General features: G+C 43.0%; 1 protein-coding gene across 1 annotated transcript in view; it reads right to left on the bottom strand.

Annotated features, from left to right (window-relative positions):
* cadm4 (cell adhesion molecule 4) overlaps positions 1-21,033 on the bottom strand; it is a 142,135-nt gene that overhangs the window by 38,428 nt on the left and 82,674 nt on the right. The window lies entirely within an intron of this gene.

A 21,033-nucleotide genomic window follows, 5' to 3' on the forward strand; every position in this document is an offset into this window, starting at 1 on the left:
CATGTGTGTGTGTGTGTGTGGATGGAGGCAGCGACAATGGTTGCCTTTCAGGTCAACAAACAGTGGCGGTGTGTGTGTCTGAATGTGCTTGACTGTCCACTGTTGACTGAAGCAGAGTGTACATTTGGCTGTCTCTTTGGCCCTTTCACCATCTACTACCCATTAGTTTATCCATGCAGGCTCACACTGAGGCATCACAGTGCCTCTTTATGTTAAATGGCGGTTTTTATGGCTGCAGGGATGCGCACGGCTGTCTACTGACAAGAAATGTGCACGATGTTTGTGTGGGGCATTTGTAATTCGAAGCGGATGTGGGTAAAGCAGAAATAAACATGACTATGACAGTGTTATGAGTTATGCTGATGTGAACATGGCTCAGTAAAAGGTATCTGCTCCATATCTTTACACTGATGAAACAGAAATCATTGCTAAGAGCTACTCCAACCTGTCAGTACGTTTTGCATCAACACATGCATAATGCAGTTCCTTTGTTCATGCTCATTGCCGCTCGTACTATCATTACTGATATTGGCAATAAAACTGGCAAAACAAATCCAATGGCTAGAGCTAACTACACTAGACTGTGTGTCTATGACTTTCATTGTCCTGTAAAATGCGAAAGGCAACACAATTTTGCTATTATAATAGCACCTCTACTTGTTCTTAATCAACTGATCATAAAGTACCAGCTCTAATCTGCCACAAGCTGTATTTACAAACATCTTTATGCATCCAATTTGAAACATGCTGTTCCCTATTATCAAGTCAAATAAAGTCAAATTTATTTATGAAGTGCTTTTAACAAAATAGGGTCATCGCAGAGTGTTTTATAGGGAAACAAAGGACATAATTACATACAAAAAGAACACACTGCAAATCACTGCGCGACTGGTGAGAGCGTGTGTGTATTTGCATGTCTGCGAAGTTCCTGTGTGGGCAACCCCCTCATGGGTGTATTTGTTTTTGTCGCAGTCCGTGCGGAAGCAAGGGAGGTAATAGCAAATTGTGTACCCTATCCCCCAATCCTCTTTTTTTCCCCTCCCTCTCTCATCGAAATCAAATTTTTAATGGGCTTCATTGGTGCCACCGTGGAATAAGTGTTGCCAAAGCACTTAAGGGGCTTAAGTCAGCGGCGTGCTGAAAATATTAAGCACTCAAACAGCCTTACAAGGATCCCTGCCTGCTTAAGTATGCCAAGGAGGTCGTGCCAGCATTTAATACCAATTGTATTAAAGCGCTCCGACAACGGAGAGGAACAGAAATATAGATATATACAGTATGTACCACAACTGGGAATAGATGGAGAGATAGAGGCTGGCGGGAATAATGGAGCGAGCCAGAGGAGGCATGAGGTGGGAGACGAGGATGACTCGAAGGGATAGAGAGACCAAAAAATGGTGGAAGAGTAGTGCAGCTACATAGAAAAGAGAGAGGAGGAAAGTGAAAGGAAGTGGTGAGACCGTCGGAGAGAGGTAAAGGAGGAGAGAAGAGGAAATTTGAAAAAAAAAAAAAAAAAAAAAAATGGGCAGTGTAGAGGAAGAGAGATGCGAGGGATTCAGGCCAAGGTGTGGGAGGTAAGGGTTGATGGGATAGCTGTGAACCAGCAGCAGAAGGCTAATGCAGAGATTCTATCGGGAGGCTTATCCAAGATTAAATTTCTTTTTGTCCTTAAGGCTCTTCTTGGGTAAGCGGAAGTGTCGAATTTATTTCTTATGTCTCCCTTGAGGTTTTGCAGGAGAGTGGGTTGGGAGCGTGTGTGTGTGTGTGTGTGTGTGTGTGTGTGTGTGTGTGTGTGTGTGTGTGTGAGGATGTGGTGGGGTACATGTATATGTGCCTGTGTAGGTGTGAATCTTGAGGGTTTATTTGCTGGCAAAGTGTGAAGGAGGGCATGTGTTCCTGAAAGGTAAAGATAAATCAAATGAACACCTCCCCAAGGGTGTTTGAGCATAAGAGAACATCCAAGTATTAGTGTGGTTACATTAATGTAGGCATATGAACTCATACATATAGATATTCATGAATATAGATTGTGTATATTCAAGTGCAATTCAAATAACACTTCTTTTTTTTTTAAAGTTTGTTTTGTGGAGCTGCCACAAAGTCCCAAAGTACTCGAAAGTCACAGGAAAGTATTATCTGACTTGTCCTGATTGAGTAATCTCCTCTGGGATTCTCTCCAGTGTAAACAAAACACACAATACTATTTACAAAACCGATGAGCTTGATCCCTTATATGCTATCTTCAACTTTTACAAGGAGAGCATTAGAAACACCAAATTAAAAGCCTTTTTTTTGTTTGTTTGTTGTAAAAACAAGTGTTTTGACCCAGGTCTGAATACATTCACATCTGGGTTGGCGTGCTCAGCCCCTCCCGGGCCCTCTGCTCTCCCACTTCTCTCGTTTTTCTGATTTCTTGTTTGTCTGGCTGACTTGGTGTTAATAGCTAGCCTAGAGCCATGCACTAGCTAATCCAACTCGGTTTGCTCTGAACTCTCTAATTAGAAAAGTCACTGCTTCTCGATCTATGGACACTATCAGTTACTGCAGTTTCTGGAGGCACGGCTCAGGCTACTTCCTGCTCACCACATGCTGCTAGGCAAAGGGATCAATAGGGCCCAATCATTTGGATACATTTCGAGTGACACCACCCGGCTTTCTTCACACAACTTAGGATTACAAAGTTTTGATTTTCTTTATTTTTCACAGTCTGCTGATAGTGGAGCCTGGCAAATAAATAAAAGTCAATATGGCTCACATCACGACTGGCTAACAAGAATACAAAGCAGATGTAAGGATTTGAATCGCTGGCTGAAATGACATGGTTTGGATAGGAATGCACATCCAGGGTGTTTTCTTTCATATACTCCTACATTTCCTCACCTTTCTTTGTGTATTTAGAGTAAGCCCAGAGATTAAAGTCAGTTGCTGGCAGACAACAGGATTGGCACTGGTTTTACAGAGTGGAAGGAAGGACATAAAGGCACTCTGGTAACCATTGTAGACATCCTATTATTAGTCTCATCCCATTATGCATTTACCGTGCATCAACTGCGCATTAAAGGGGACAATTTCATCTTATTCTTTTCCAGCCTGGCAAAGAACTGAGCATGCATTTTAGAACAAAACACTGTGAAGACTGCAAGAACCGAAGATGGAGAATGACATTGATGGCTTGTGCTAGTGCAGCTAAAGAAGCCATCTGAAGCTCACTGCTCCAGTAGCAATGCTCTCCTTTTGTTTAATTCTCTGTGGTGAATTCACTTAATCAGATAGAGCAGTTATTTAACAAACACAGGACTAAGAACCTCTCTCACATGCACATGCTTTCATCCTGAAGACTAGCAGAAATCTTCCTGTCTTGGGGCCATACATGAATGTGAGCCAGATTTGCAATTTCGCTCCACAACAAATCCTGGGGAATCTCGCTCTTTAATGCCAGTGCAGACAAAAGCTAGAGGACTCAGATGAAAAAATATATATATTAAGAGGAGATTCTAACAACTTTCTCACACCAAGAGAAATGCCTGGAAATGAAACTAATTGGTACAAATGAGCTTCTTGCTATCCAAGCATCAGATTATATTCTCGTACCACAGTGAGGACGGACATCCTTAAATACAACTTGTAGTGTTACCTTAACTACGGTACATAGAATTACAGGTTCCCCTGTGCAGCCCTATCATTGTGCATTCAAATAGAACTAATTTTGGAACATATTGATCCCTGAATTAAATTGTTTAATCAATGAAACAAGGAAACATTTACAAAGTGAACACAACTTTAGGCAAGTCAAATCACTTGGTTAAGGTACGAAGAAGACTGTTAATGTTGATGGCAACTTGAAGCATGAGATGGGATGCACTGACTCGCTAACTACTGTTTCAGTAGCCTAAAGCCATTAACACGGCAACTTAACAGGACAGAAAAAGCCACCGCGAAAAGTTAACACAGCAGTTGTACACATTCTTTATGAAAAGGGCTTCAGAAGAGGCTGAAGGACTGCAGCCTCTGTGTGAATAACATCTGTAGCACTACCAGTGCAGAGAGATACAGCAGGATTCAAGTTAGCTACAGGTTTTCTCATTTGCTCAGATAAAGAGAACTGCAGGGTACAAGGAGTTAGAGTATATAAACCAGCATGGCTCGAAACTTTTCAACACAGATGTGGCACTTAGATGTGCTCCTGGCCGTTTGCTGTTTTAATACATGCATTAATAGTACACACTCATCTCAGAAAACATACGAGGTTTCAGTATGAGAAGGTATTACAAGCATATTTTATGTATAACCACGCATGGCCTCCCCCATTGGGATGCAAGAGAGCACGGAGCTCAGTCATCCCTTATTCAGTAAGATAAATGCAAACAATGCTACCTGCCAAGTTGAGAACGTACTGTTGGAGCTTCCTAACGAGTGTTTCTGTGTGTGCTGCGAGCCACATGCTACACAGCTACCTGCTGGGAGTACCACTCATTATCCATGTGGCATCATACCTCCCAGTGACAGGCTACGACTCCCTGCGCACTGTTTTCTCTGCTGCAGTGCACGTGTCAGCCTCTCTTCTTTATGTTCCCGGTGCATGCGCTAACATTTGCATGTCGCATGTGTGGAATTCTTCTTTGTTCCCTGATGTGTGTACCCCTGACAGATAGCTTGTCACTGTGCCTATATGTGCGTGCACAAGTTCATTATCTTGCTCTGTACTTTCCAGGTATGTGCGTGTGATGTGTTATTGATGTGCATATCAACCTGTCATGGCCGCAGCTTATGATGTTTCAGTCTTGTGCTCTCTGCAGGAGGACAGTTTGCATATCTCGGCGTGTATGTGTGTAGCTGGAAGCGGGGTCTGAACCAGGTTAGCTATGAGCTGTCATGGCATAGTGTGGGTGATTAAAATTGCGCAGCTATGTGCCACCTCGCCGGGGGGTTCATCGCCAACTGCCTTGCCCCCATTCCGCCAATTCACAAACGCCTAACAAAGGGATAATTTCTCCCTCGCATGATATAATCTTTCCTTTCACCCATTCCCTCAATGGAAGCCTTTATGGCTTTTTATCACATCTCTCCTTCCCTCCCTCCCTCCCTCCCTCCCTCCCTCCATCTCCTTCTGTCTTCCTCCCTGTCTGTTGCTTTAGCGACCCCTCCCTGCTCGCCTGTCTCTCCCCCTGCCTCCGTTGCTTTTTTTCCCACTCCTTTTCTTGGTCTTCTCTTCTTTCCCTGTGACCTTACAGAGGGTCTTTGCACTGAAGTCACTCTTGTTACCCTTTCTCCCTTTCTCTGTCTCTCTCTGTCTCTCTCTCTCTCTCTCTGGAGGAAAATCACACACTCATCAGTTTGCCAGCTCTGTTCCTGACGAGCAGGCTCGCAAGGAGAATATTAACGAAGCTCCTCAGCCAATTAACACCTAAAGCACATAACAACCTTTTATGCCAGCAGACACACTCGCATGCATGTGCATGCACACACACACACACACACACTAGTGCATAAAAAACATGCAGGAAAATACACACATCGATTACCAAACAGTTCAGCCTAAACACACCTACTTATAGAAAAGAGGATCACATAAACAGAAACACACCGACAGGCCCCAAAGCAAAAATACACTATCACACACATATGCACATGCACAAACACACACACAAACAAACACGCACACACACACACACACACTGGTAGACTGTGCTGATGAATGTGGGTGAAGAAGGAGGGGGGCATTTATGGGAGCAAGGGGAAGTAATATGGAGGGAAAGGCGATGTAAACAAAGTGATGAGCAGCAGTGTGGCAGAGAGGGAGAAGGAGGGAAAGGAGGGGAGAGAGGGAGGGGGAAGAGAGATTGTGAGAGCAAGGTGAAAGACAGATTTATGGAGTGTGAAGAAAGGCATAAAGAAAAGGGGAAAATCAGTGATAGAAGGTTAACGTGGCCTGGCTGCTCCTGACATAGTTCATGCTAATTTGAAGGGTTTAATAGTGGGTGGGTGTAGAGAGACACATACACACACACACACACACACACACACACACACACACACACACACACACACACACACAGACACACACACACACAGACACAGAGACACACACACACATACTTCTGGACACGTGGGGCAGTATCCTTGTATGCATAAAACATGGCAAGAGAGCAAGAGCAGGGGGCGCGAGGGAGATAGGGAGAACAAGTGCGAACGGACAAAAAGCGTATGGTAATGACCCGGATAACGAAAGGCGGCCGCAAGGGGTGGAGAGTCAGAGAGAGAGAGAGAGAGCGAGAGAGGGGCGAGTGTGAATGTGATAAAGTAATGGTGAGGAGGGAGGGCGAGAAAGAGAGAGAGAAACTTTCCTCACGGCCTGCTGCTTTTGGATTGAACAGCGTGCAAATGAAAAATGGAGATGAAATAATTAGACAGGCTGACTAGAAGCGCTCATCTAAATATGTAAATGCACTTAATTTTACTTTGATTTGCTCCACTGCCTCCCTATCACTCTCCCACTTCTATCTCTCCCACTTTCTTCCTTCCATTCTTTCCCTCTCATCTGTTCCCATTTCGCTCTCTCTACATGTTTTTCATCTCCTTTCTCCCCCTCTCTCTCCATCACGTGCTTCCTCTCCCTCTTTGTCCTTCTTTCTACTCTGTTTTCTCTCTCTGCATATTAAAGCTACACTATGTTAATACACTGTAGGTACGTCAGCTCATTTATTCACTCTTTTATGGACTCGGAGCCGTGTGTATATCAGAGAAGGAGAGAGTGCGTTTAATTAGTTCATTCATGCCTGTCTGACTCTGTGATGAGGTGTGCGTGTCTGTGCATGGTTACACACACAGCGGCATGGATGCATGCGCACATGTTTGTGGTAAAGTATACATTTGGATTTTTTAAAGCCCATCTTAATACAGTATTCAGATGCAATATGTGCAATGTTACTGATCCCTAAAGTATTATTACAATCAATGCATCCTGTCAATACTGGCTGTGTGAGGTTCAGCTGAAAGTAATTTGAGGCTTTAGCAGTCTGAGTTAGCCAAATGAAGCGGGTATCTGCCAAAGTTACAGACTTTTGAGTAAAAAATTCCCTCCTTTTGTTTCCAGTAGACACTGTTTCCTCGCTGAGCCAAGGCAGAGGGTATGTATTTGATAAAATGGCCAAAAACAACTGGAAAGGTATTGTACAAGGCCAAGATCACCGGCACCGATCTGATCACAGGCATCACTGCTTGTGTGCAGGTGGATGGAGTGAATGATCTTTGTGTCACTCTTTACTCAACACAGTGGTTTTTTGACTGTCAACAAACAGGCAGCTGAATCTGCCAAGCGTGAGGCAGGTAACAAGGGAATTTTTACCAGCGGACTGCTTGTAGTTCAGTCAAACAGTGGCTGTCTATCATTAAGCTGGCTAGTTAATTTCACTTGAGTGAATTAGCTAGCTAGCTAGGTAACATTAATTCCATTAATCCAATGCCAGACTGATAAACATTCAGTTTATGTAAGGTGTTAAAATGAGGTTGCCATATATGTTTTTATTTTCATTGCAAGATTATCCACTGCGGAGGCTGGTAACATTTGCATATAAATATGAATTGACCTTGTGTTTACTTTCTTCACTGACACAGACAAAAAATGAAAAGACTGCATCAATCAAAGCTCAGCTTAGGGAGGAGAAGAGATACAGAAGAAGATGAGTAGACTGAGAGAAAAAGAAAGGGAGGAGGTGATGGATACGAGAGCGGAAGAGCAGGTACTGCCCACTGTGCCCAGGAGAGGATGAGCATTATGTCCCCGTGCTGTTCAACACAAACAAAAATTAACTGATCTGATCACATTCAAACAATGTAGCCTAATTACCACAGACATTTTTGTTCTTTGGTAAGTGCAGTGTGAAGCTGTAGACTCAATTTAACAACACGACACACTTCTAAAAACCCTGCCTACGGCCATGTTTGTTGTCAGACAATATCAACAATAAACCTGCCGTATGAGACTATATGGATGAAGATAGGTAGTTGATTTTGCTAACTCAGACTGCTTCCCTATCATTTCCTTTCAGTCCATCTCTCCAGTCCATCTTTTTTTCCCTCCTCTCTCGTCTCCCTACATTTGTGAAGCGGATTCTTAAAGCGAAAAACTTTTTTGCTCAAGTGGCTAATCAGGAACACTTGTGTCTTTCCATTGACTGTATGCAAAGATGTTGCCTGTAAAGTTCACCTCACATTCTGTCTGCACACACCTTTTACGGTTGAGCAGAGCGTCACATCACAGCCACTGAGGAGGAGGAGGAGGAGGAGGAATGATTACAGTGATTATTAACTATCTTAACGTACACACAGTATGGCACGAGAGACTTGAAACAGTCCAAACCTGCCCCATGCCTGTGTGTCTGTATATGTGTATTACTGCAGACAACTTAATACCCATGTTGTGATTCATATAAAAAACTGGCTCTGTAAACCAACGGATAAGCCACAATCCAATTTATCTTGCTTTGAACTATTCTCTTGAAGCTGCCCATGTAGTTCACATCTCTACTGACGTTTTAAAGTCCAGTAATTATAGTAACAGTTCACAGATCCTGTTATAATTAAATACATTGTGCATAACTTCTGAACGTGATTGGTTTCTGCACCTTGTAAACAAAACTGGCTGCAAAGCGCTGTGAAATTAAAAGCTCCCGTCCTATCATATTTTCCAGGGCTTTTAATAATTGCTTTTTTAGTGTATGTTGACTGAACATATTATTAAATTAGATTGTGCATTTTCATTGTCACTTGTATTTACAGAAGCTTCTCTTGAAACAGAGATCTCAGTTTTAATGAGACTACAGTACCTGGGAGCATAAATGAAAAATGAAAAGCAAGTTTATGTGTGTTTTAGTGCATGCACACCTTGTGTGTGTGTGTGTGTGTGTGGATTATAGATTATAAGAGTCACCATGAAAAAAGGCAGCTGTCCTTCTTAATGACAATCTGTCAGAGCTCTCTTCTAACCGCTCCTCTTTCATCTGTCTGTCTTCCCTTTCTCTGGCTCCGTTCTCCTCACTTTTAGTCCGACTTGTACCAAACATCCCTCACTGGGACACACTTCCTGTTCCTACAAGGTGACTCTGACAGCAGTCTTCCTCGTTTTACTTCTTTGAGTTTGTTTCTCGCCGCTTTCCCTTTCTCTCTGCCAACTGTCGTGTCTTTTTCTACAATCTGAATATGTCCTTTGTGGACTTTTTAATGGAATGTCAGAAAAATAATGATTACAGTATTGTGAGGTTTTTATTTGCACATCAGAACTTTTGCATCTTTGTAGTTGAGCATCTTGATCTATGATCTATATAAAGTAAATGTGTCATATTTATTATAAAGTTGTTGAGCATCTATCCACATTTTAACACATCACAGTTAAATGATCAGACAAGGGATGATCAACGCAGACAAATGACTATCGCACTAATTGTGACACATGATGAGGCAAATAATTGTTCTTTAAAAGGCAATGGTTTATAAACCAATTAAAGTAATGATCACTGATAGATAAAGCAAGTTATGATTTAATGGATCAGAACAAGTTTATCACTTTTCTTTCAGGCTGTAACATCTCCAGTTATCTCCATCTCTTTTTCACCATCTGTCTTTCTAACACTGTCGTCTCAAGTCCAGCAAAGTGAAATGTCTTATGGGTTTTGTTTTGATTTCTTTCAGTTCTTTGTTGTTCATGTTGTTTTTGTGGCTTTGTTATTTTTCCATTTTCTTGTATTTTTTTTTTCTTCTCTGAGGAGAAAAGAAGGGGCGACGTTTTTTTTTTCTGTTCAATGTTTGTTTCTTTTCCAACATCAGATAGCTGAAGGTATCAAATGCAGCATATTTTTCCCTCTGTCCCGCCTTCACTAACACTCCACACACTGCCCACATACACCAGTGCTGTGCTAAACAGCCAGTTGGCATGTTCAAGGTACCTATCACTGCCTCCACACAAGTGACCTGACACAGCACTGTTTTTATTCATGTGCCCTTTCCTCCTCTTCTCCTCTGCTCTGCTCTCTCCTTCACATCCTTCAGCTCTAACTACCCTCAGGCTCTGTTTATTCATTTATAAAGCGCCACCGCTGTTTTTATCTCTGTAATAAGCATTAGCGCTCTCTCGCACTGGACTGAGCAATGACCATATGGCTGCACAAACACACACACACACACGCACGCACACACACCAATCAGTCACTACTGTGTGGGAAAAATTAAGTTGACATATCTACAATATATTAATCATTCTTTTAATAAGCAGAGATAGACACACAGGCACTGGCAGACCTCAACAAAGGCTCTTGTCTCCAATTGTCTTTCAACTAGACGAATGATTGATTATTATGAGTTTTTTGGTTAGAAAAAAAAGAAAATTCTCGGAAAAGCCACTTCACCTTAGCGTTTATTAGGACTGTCAGTCACACACTGTTCTCAGTGGATCACAGCCAGGGCCAAAATGTGCAAAAGCTGGTTCAGCCTACATCCCTCTTGTGCCAAGTGAAATTTAAAAAAAGAAGAAGAAATCATCAATTCATCAAAGAGATTTTCTCTCCCTCGTTTATTGTGCAGTGGGATACTGGGCGCTATTTGCCTTTAACAAGCAAATACTTGCTGAAACCGTTTTAACGAGCAGATAGCACACCGTTCCCTCTCAGAACACAGTGCACAGTGAATTCAACACTTACACACTCACGCATTCAGGCACGCACATTCCTCTATTTACTCCTGGGTGACTCAAAGTGGACGGAGTGTCTGCCAAGCCACAGCAGAGGGATCCATCAAATGAGCTGAAATAGCTCGCAGCAATTAGCCTGCCTAAATATTATATACCTCCTGCCTCTTTTAAAAATTTGAGATTTCACATTTCATTCAGCTTGATCAACAGTACACATGGTTAACTACCTTGAGGGAACTTGGGGGATTTGAGACCATTTAGAGACTAAGCACAAGAAGAAGAATTAGGCCCCAACTAGCATGACTAACACTTTAAACACCGCTGCTATCAGGCAGTGTTTTATCTGTGAGGCCCCAGTACACCTGTTGATAATTCTAATGAAGAAAATAACACTCCCAGCAGGGGATGAAATTAAACTGCAGCAGTCGCAAACAGGCCTAATAAGGCTCTATGTGGGGCCGGCACAAGAATACATAGATTCCAAGTTGTGTGTGTATGTGTGTGTGAGGGTGAGATAAATGGAGGGTTCCACTTTTATAACATGACTTGAAGAAAGTCCTCATAACTGAAAGCAGGTTTGCATAAGTGTTCCATATGTATTCATCTACAAGTGAACACTATGCCACCCACCCACACACACACGCAGACGCGCATAGACACATGCTGTTTCATGATTGCTGTGGCTCTGACAGCGGCCCTCCTTTAATTTCCTTTTAGTCTTAAATGAGAGCTTCAGCCCATGGTTTGGTAATGATAGTTATTACATTGCTCTGCCTGCAGGAGGCTATCACACTGACACACACTCACACGCGCGCGCACACACACACACACACACACACTTACCCGCCATTTCATTGATACATGTGCAATTGTGCAGTTGAGTCATGAAGTTATTTTGGAAGGAGCCGACACAGTAAAACATGCAAATGCACTCATGCATGCAAAAACACAATAATACACACAACTCCCACCCCACCGCACCCCTGACGGCATCACACACACACACACACACACACCCATCGCAGCTGGTCTTTCCTCCACACAAAGCTCCTCATACTAACATCCATCGCCTAGCAACCTCCTATCAGGAAACACGCTCACCTCCGGACCTCCAAGTGGCCTGGCCCTGAAAGGCAGCCAATCAGGTGAGCTGCTCCCCTGGGACAAACTACTGTGATCAAGAAGAGCGGTTGGGAGGGCAAGTGTGGAGGGTGAGTCGATAAGGCTTCAGTGTCACTGGCACAAACCTCCCTCTCTTTTTCCTCTGTCAAGCTTTTCCCTGCTCACTGTTTTTATGTTCTTTTGACACAGTTATTGATGTCAAAGCACTTGAACCTCATTCTCGTCAGCTCTACTCCTCTCTCTCGCCCTCTCTCTGCGTGTAGGAGGCACTGTATGACTTTAAAACCCAAATCTATTTTGTAAATACAGCAGTATAGCACATAGTAACTGTGGGCTGTGTTTTCTCTCAGTATGCTCACAGACAGATCTGGATTACGGAGAAATGTGTTAGCGCTCACTTTTTTTCACCAAAACATTTTGCATTGCACTCTGAGTGGGATTTTCTTCGCATGTTCTCTCTTTCTGTTTTCCAGACTTTATCTTGTCAAATTTAACTTGAAATTCACTGCTATCCCGGCTAACAAAGATGCCTCAAATAACAAGACATGGCTGTGACAATATTTTAGATTGTGACAGTGTTTGTAATGCAACATGTTTTGAGAGGGATTATGTCCCGCCAGAGAATTTCATTTCTTCTCGTAGCTGTCAGGTGATTGACAGTAAGCGGAGCACAATGTAACACAGTGATATGAAAGCACTCAACCTGGGGACTTTCTGGCACAATGAGATAATGATAAAACAGAAACTCTAACAAGACCAAATCAAGGCTTCATTTTTTACTGTGATGGATTTTCTGTCTTAGCCAATTTTCAAGTCTGTGCAAGTTGTTTTTCAAGCAGAATGGAAATGGCAGGAAAAATGACTTCTTTGGATGGTGGAAAAATGAGCTACGTTGTCTCCAGCTCTGTTAACACACCACTGGGAAAATCACAAAGAAGAGAGACGCAAACTTAAACAAACAACAATATTATCCAGTAACAGTAAAACAAAGATGATCCTGCTGCTTCGTTCTGTGACACTGACTCTAATCTCACAAGAACGCGATTGATCCAATGAAACCCCAATCAAAACAGCAATGGGGGCAGAGGAGCAGACTCAGCATGCTCAGCCTCACCTCACACTATAATAAACTCTGCTCTCGCTGGTTACTGTCAGATCTGCTGCGGGACTGAATCTGTCGCCGTGCAGTGCAGGATTAGGTCAGGATCTTTACAGATGTGGGGTTATAATTATCAGACGTGTTTGACATTATTGGGGTAGCTCAGATCAATCTGCAAGTTCACAGGGTTAGCAGAAATTGAAGCTTAAAAACCCCTCTCTCTACCACATAAATTTAGGTTGACCACTGGTCCTGATCAAGCCTTTGCTCCAATTTTCCGGGTGGCCAAATCAGCTGTAAATCAGCCTGATAATCCTCTGGCATACCACCAGCCTTACTCTGTCTCTGTATTACACCTTTCCTGCCCCTCTCTCTCTCTCTCTCTCTCTCTATCTCTCTCTCTTCTCTCTCTCTCATTCTACACTGCACCTGTTTTCTTCTTCTGCTCCTGTGCCGCTGCAATAAAGAGCTATTTTGGGTGTCCAGGGTTTTGAAGATAAAAGTCCCATTCATTTTGCATTTCTGCTTGCTAGGTAACTGGCAGTTGGAGCACCTCCAAAGATTAGATGGGCATTAAACAACCCTGGATGAATCATCAGTGCAAAACATGAGCAACTGCAAAATGAAATACCTAGTTATTTGAGCTACAAGCCAGTACACATATAAAACTGTAAGGAGAGATGTCAGCTATGACTCCCAGGTTGCATTTCAGTACGAAACATCTAGTTGGTAAGCTACAGATTGTCAAATGCGTCGCTAACTGTAAGTGGAAGCTAAATGCTACACTTCATAGCAACTTCATATTATATTCAGTGATTAAAAGTGAAAGTTTTGCTATTGCTACATAGCCATTATTAACATTAATAGCTGTTTACTTACTAGTCTAGAACAAACATTGCAAGTTCAGCAAACTTAATTTCCTTATTCACCAAGAGCTCTTTCCAGCAGTGGAAAGCAAACCTTTTGTTTTGCTTTTCTTCTATTGAAGTTAGCATGCTAACCAGCTAGCTCTGGCCCGGGTTGGCACGTCTTGTCACTTTCCGATAGCGAGTCAGTGTAGCATCCAATCTCCCCTGAAGACGTAGCGCTGCTCAGAAGCCATATTATAACTTCTTGTATCATAAATGCAACGATGGCTGAAACTCTAGGAAGGCTGGCAAGTAAGCAGCTGTTAATGCTAACGTTGGCTACGTTGCTATAGCAAAACTCAAAATAGCTCCTTTAAATCTGTTCAATTTTGGAATCGGCAACTACGGTAGGCTACATGTTTTGATCTCAGTTACAGTAATGAAATGCTATGAATTTACTACAGCTCTAATTTACAACCATAATTGGATTTTTCGCCATTGTGTGGCAACTGAGGCACATGGGTATGAATGTTTAAAGCCATCTAACGGGAAAAAAATTTGTCTTTAACTTTCACATTTATTTACTGTGGTAAAAATGTTTCTGGATCTGGCAGCTCCTCTCATTTCAGAGGTTAGAGGCTCCATTCCCACTGTGGTCTCTCATGCTAATAAAAATGTATGTGCACAAGTGTGAGGAACTCGGGCTACAAGCATCTGTCAAGCAGTATGTTATTATGTTACCATATCATCATTTCAGGCAGCGGGAAACACTGAAAACCTCCTGCTTTTTGTCTCACTCCATTCCTCCCTACTCTGCCCTGCCCTCCTCTGTCACTGTGTCTGTATCCGTCTGTCCCCGTGCCTCAGCTGCGATCCCTCCATCATTTCTATCTCTCCCTGGTGAGCTGTGCTTTTTCGCCTCATCGCTTCACGAGTCCACCCTCACACCCCCCTCTCCCTTTCCTCTCTGGCCCTCTCTCTCTCTCTCTCTCTCTCTCTCTATCTCTCCCCCTGTGTTGTTCTCATTCAATGCCCTACACCCCCTTCCTGCACCCCCTCCTACTTCCATCATGTTACTTCTTCTTGACTCTATATGCTTTTTCTCCTACTGCCACTCCCTCCTTCACTCGCCGTCCTCCTTCATGTCATCATGCATCATGCCGTTTCTTATCTGTTTGTCACATTCTGCTTCTTGCTGGGTATTCATAATCCGTTACACTATCTCTCTCTCACTCTCTTTCTTTGTGTTCTGTGTTTCATCTCCTCTACGTGATGCAATTATCTTAGCTTTCATCGCCGTCCCTGTCTCTCTCGCCGTCTCGTGTGTTTTGACGATTCAGTGTGTATCTGACCCTGTTTTGTGCCAGTGTCTCAATCTTACATATGTCTATACACTGATTGGATCATTAATTTTCATTCAAAGAAAAAAAATTGGTTCCACATTCATTCTTTTAAAAAGAAGAAATATCAAGAAATCAAAACTCTTTCTCTCCCTAACGCTGGATTATAAAAACAACATTTGCAGCAACATCATTTCTTTTTCTTTTTTTTTTTTCTTTTCCTATTACTTCCAGGAGCTTTTGGATGGCGGATCTGCAACATAATCATAATCTTCTGCATTTTCTCCTCGTTTTCATTTCTCCATCTATTAGCAGAAGTAGAATCTGAGTTATCTTTGCCACAGGAGGACCTCGGTTTGCTGTAAACTGTGGTGAGCAGTTTCCTCTGCCAGCAGGAAACAGAGCAACTTTCTGGTGCGTGGGAGCATAAAATTCAAGTGAAAATCAGTTTGAACGGATCTGGTGTGTTCCTTTCAGTAAAACTCTGTCTGCTTTTTTTTTTTTTTTTTTTTTTTGGATGAAAATCGTTAAAGCCTGAAACTGATGAGCCACAAACGTTCCTGTGTGTGTGTGTGTGTGCGTGTGTGTGTGTGTGCGTGTTCCCAGAATCTGATTGGTATGGTCCTTGTGTCCGGCAGTTATTGCGGTGAACACTGGAGCAGAGTTCAAAGAGAGGACAGGAGAGGGGAGGAGCTAAATAAATTGCACGCATACACACACACACACACATACACACACACACACACAAAAGAAGGAATGGCAATTCAAAGTGCTGGTTATATTGGAGTATGGGGACACACACACACACACAAATCATAGCCACACACAGACAAAATGTGAAGTAGAGGCTGATGGTACACCACTATATATTCGAGCATGGGGACACACACTCAAGCGTATTAAGAGAGCAGACAAATGCAAATTAAAATAGCTAATATCCCTACGTGGAGTCATAGCATGGTCACACCCTCACACACACACACACACACACATACACACACACACACACACACACAAAAACACAATCTTACTGCATTCAAGAGAGCACTTTGATAATGTCACAGCCCTTAGGCCAAAACTGTCCCTAAAGGATCAACCCCCTGCTGCTTCGAGTCACCATCTTAAAATCTTTGTGTGTGTGCCTGTGTGTGTGTGTGTGCGTGCGTGCGTGCAAGCATGTGTGCTCCTTTAAGGCCGATGGTGATGAAAGCTGCCTGCGGCGACAAGACAAGCCTTACCATGACACCAAACATACCCTGGAGGGCTGTAGACATCCTGCTGCTCATGGAGGAATGAAAGAGGGATGGAGGCGCAGATGAGGAGGAGAGGAAAAAGAGTAGAGGGAGTACATGAATGAGAGGTGGAAGCCGACGAGAAAGAAACGCGCGAAAAAGGAGAGAGTGCAGCGCAGAGAAGGAGTGAGTGAGAAGAGAGGTAATTCGTGATGACAGAATGAGAAAGGTAAAACAAAGAGGTAGCAGTAGACAGAGCGAGGGAGGAAGCAGGAAAGATATGCAACGTGATAGATAAAAACGAAGAAACAAGAAAAGATGAAAGGCATCAGAGAGAGATGGAGGGAATCTTCATCAGAGAGGAGGAAGAGGTAGAAAGAGTATTTATCTGAGCCCTGAGGGGAGGAGAAAAATACAGAGCGAGTGGAAGACAGACTATACAAGAAACAAAGCAAAAAGAGGAGCAAGGGATGAACATGAGCGACGAGAAAAGCTGAAGAGGAGCTGCCTTTTGAAAGCTATTTGGTCCTGAGCCCCCCATTAATTCAGCCCGCATTTAGCTCTCTCTGTGAAGTGCTTTGGTAACAATGGATTCATCAAGCAGCCTGCGCGATTTGAATTTAACACCAGGAAGCGAGACCGGGATGGAAAAAGGGGTTGGGGGGGGCGGGGGTCCTGAGTGGTGGCAAAGATACAGTGAGGAGAAGGAGAGGAAAGGATGGACCGAGTGTGTGGCGCTCCTTCATTGTGCTGAGGGCCATTCATCGTGAATAGATGCTCATGGGAAGGGTGGGGTGTCAACTTTTATTGTCACAAAGATGAGTTATTGTTTATTCGCCAGGACAGACACAATGGAGGGCAAGGGCGCCTTTGTGTGTACGTGCGCACGAGTGTGTGAGTTGGCAAGTGTCTCAGAGATGAGAGGGTATATTCATGTGTGTGTGCCCATGTGGAAAGAATCAAACAAGTGGAGGGAAAATTCGCCGTGATTACTAGGGACGGAGAATCTAAATAATTACATGCAATTTATCCCCTTGAATAAATCACGATTAAATGTCATCGTGGGATGTTTCTCCGTGTTCACGTGCAGAGTAGGCTCCCGTGCTGCATTGTCAGGAGGCCACACATTTTTGACATAGTCCAATCGACTATCCACGCCTCCTCTCTCCTCCCCTCTTCTGCGTCCTTTCCATTATTCCCAGAACCCCCCCCCCCCCCAGTCCCTCTCTCTTCTCCCTTTGCTGGGATTATTTACCATTTACAGTATGCTGCTGAATCATCTGTCACTTCTGTCACTTGCTCAACTCCCTTCCCCTCCCTCCCATCTCTCTTGTCAAACACAGAGGTCATTGTGAGCCGTAAAATAACAGCAGACAAAAGAATTCCCTTTTTTTTCATCTTTTCCCATCCAGTAAGGACTGAAAGCACTGACCTTGAAGAAATTAGACCCCTTTCACTCTTCCCTACTTGTCCCGCGCCCATACTTATCTACTAAATTTGAAACCTAGTACAGGACAATGGGGGCCGAATAAGCGACATAATTCACCTCTTGCCCCCCCATCCGCCCACCCCCCACCCCCCCTGCTGACCCCCAAAGGCTGAGATAACAGCACTCAGCTAATACATTGACCAATAAACAGCACAGTAAACACCCTGTAGAGTTGTTTGTCCGTATTAACACTTGGAGGATCTATAAAGTCGGTCAGTTTATCACCTCCGTAGTCTAACTGTTTTGCACATTTACACAAGAAGGTCAGAGATATGTGAGGCTTATTGTCTGCAGCTTCAACCAATTTTCACAGACGAAAATACCAGGAATTTTCCAAAAGAACCGTTTACATCGATTTTATGTATGAATGTATGTATGTCCTCACACATCCACAAACATTGTTATGGGTCCTGCAGCAAGAAGACTCTGACCACTGCTGTTTACAGTAAATTAGGTTCTTTTGTGAAGAGACAGCTCAGAGAATGTTCCGGTAATAGAAAGCGAAGGGACAAATGGGGATAAAATGCAAATGAGCTGCTGATTATGCGCTAGAGTCCCTCTAAGTCATGGAGGGATTATGAGATGATGGTCCCCTGGGTATTGACGCGTAATAGGCCCTCCCTTCCTAACTTTGGTGGTCAAGTAACCACACAGGTGTAGACTTTTTTTTTTTTTCTTCATGCAGAGTTGAAACGCCCCATGTTGCAAGGTGTCACTGCAGAGCACAAGACCTAACCATCCTGCGGAAAACCTGAGGGGACAAACGCATACTAACCCTTTGAAGGTGTCACAATGGTTTCTTTCTTTTGCTAACTTCAAAGAGAATATTTGGGCGATTTCTTGAGTTCGTCAGAAAGACTTTTTGCTATTTCACTCTGCAATGTGAAATCTTAATGTCACTTCACACAGAAGCCCTGGCTTAATGGGTCCTCTGCCCCAATGGGGCCGTGGGCCTGTATCCAACCAGCACCACTGACAATCCATCCATGGTGCAGATAAGTTAAAAAGAATAATAAACAGTTAAAAACCAGAGCAGCAAACGGTGCTTTTATCACCTGACTTTCACCATTCTTTTATATTATTCATTGTTTAAGAGATGGAGGAAGAGGAAAAGGAAACACAAAGGAAACAGAGAAAGCACAGAATAAAACAGATTTTGGCTTTGACAGGCGCTGTGAAAGAAATAAAGCACTACAGGACCAGTTTACTTACGCGTTCTGCATGCATACATACACATATATATGGATGCGCACAGATGCTTACTACCACCGCTAACCACAAAAACAACATCAATAGAGCTTCTGTCCATTAATCGAAGCTAATTTGACAGTCAGGGCAACCTACTGTTTATTTTCATGATTGGGCCTTATTACGTCAGCCTATCATCAGCCTTTGTTGACCCTTACACACACACACACACACGTACACATTCGCTGGCATGCACGCACAGCCACATGTAGACACTGCTTGTCTCTGTGACACAAACAGAATTCAGAAAACCCCAGAGACAAACAGTGCATGAAAAGGCTCTCCTCCAAGTGGCTCATGCATTCAGCTCCGTCCCCCAGTGGATCTGGCCTATATTGACAGAGCAGAATGGTGAAGGCCCTTGTCAGAGTATGAGACAGAACAGTGTGGCACAGTTCTCACACTACTTGAATGACACACCAAATAAGACAACATCACCACCGCCACCCCCTTAAAAAGGGCAATTTCGCTCAATTATGGCTTTCTGTATGAAGCCAATGTATAGCTACAATAAAAACTCCAAGCAATGTCTGACATATGTCATATGTCTGAACAAAAAAATCAATGCAGATAACACAGTGAAAGTGAAAAAGCAGAAAGAGCATTGAGGTGTTATCTTACTTGTCAAACTAGAGAGCTATACACATTTTGCGTGTGTGTGTATTTTCAAATAAATAAAAGTCTGTTTTGCTTCTCCTACTTATTGATAAAACAATAATTCAACTGCAAGTATTTCATAAGTAAACTTACATTTGCTGTTCTCGGTGAGGCGCCGTAAAAAGGTAACATGCATTTGTGCAGCACTCTTATATAGCAAGTCAAGTCAGCTGAGCAAAACAAATGACACAGATATACTTCACATAGGAAAACACAGCCATTGCTAAAAGGGCTTTTTGTACAAACAGGTGCTCAGATGCACTTTAAGTCTGACCGACCTTAAGGCAGTGAGACGGCTCCTCCAGACCCTGAGGGCCGCAGCAGCAATGGCTCACTCTCCCCTTGATCCTCAGTAAACCTTGTCAAGTGTGTAAGTGTGAGGGGGTCAGAAATTCACAAATATAAGCAGGGGGGCTTGATTACACAGAGGTCTTGAAATCAGTATTGCATTTGTCCAGCATTCAGTGACACAAAATCAAGAACAGGGGGTGATATGTGCCCCGCGGCTGATTCTACATAAAGCGTCTTGCTGTGGCTTTCCGAAGCAGCTGTAATTTCTGCAGCGCCGACAGCCAAGAGAAACCGAAGCATATATAATCAATTCTAGTAGTTATTTTGAAGCACAATAGGCTGTAATTCCAAAGTATTTCTAGGATGGAAAAAGCAGGAGAAAAAAAAAAAAGAGAAGTGACTAGATGTGCTTTTGTACTTATCTTTACTTACGTAAAAGTTATACACACCAAAAATAACGTCAGAGTCTCTACAAATTAATCAATGGTTCAGCTCCGCACTGCCTTAAATGATCTTACAATAAATACTTGTTTTTTTGTTGTTTTTTTTCTGTCATACACATAGAGACTGTTGACAGGTAGCTGAAATTTCTTTGGCTGAATAAAAGTAACATGTCGAGTATCTGACAATTGGTGGCACTGTTTTCTGAGTGGATCCTCAATTTGCTCTACAAAACAGATAGGTGCATACATGGCTAGTGGTTTCACACTGCTCCACCATCCCACAGTTGGGGGGCGTTAATATGCCGAGAAACACAGCAGCTATAGCGCCAACAGTAAGTGTAAATTGCCAGCTGGTGAAAATGGATGCAAACCTGCAGGCTTTAAAATATTCCAACAATGTATTACGAGGAGAGAAATTCATTCAACACGCGTTAGTTCCTGTTGACCTGAAGAGGATACACAAAATACATCTAGGTAAGATACACTAAATGCAAGTGTATTTTCTCACGCAGTGAATTCCTTTTTAAAATAAGTATAAATATAATAACTACAGGTCAAATATGGTGCCAAAAAATCTATACAT

This window comes from Seriola dumerili, unplaced genomic scaffold (genome assembly GCF_002260705.1).
Source record: "Seriola dumerili isolate Sdu_G_001 unplaced genomic scaffold, Sdu_1.0 BDQW01000533.1, whole genome shotgun sequence".
Classification (NCBI taxonomy): domain Eukaryota; kingdom Metazoa; phylum Chordata; class Actinopteri; order Carangiformes; family Carangidae; genus Seriola; species Seriola dumerili.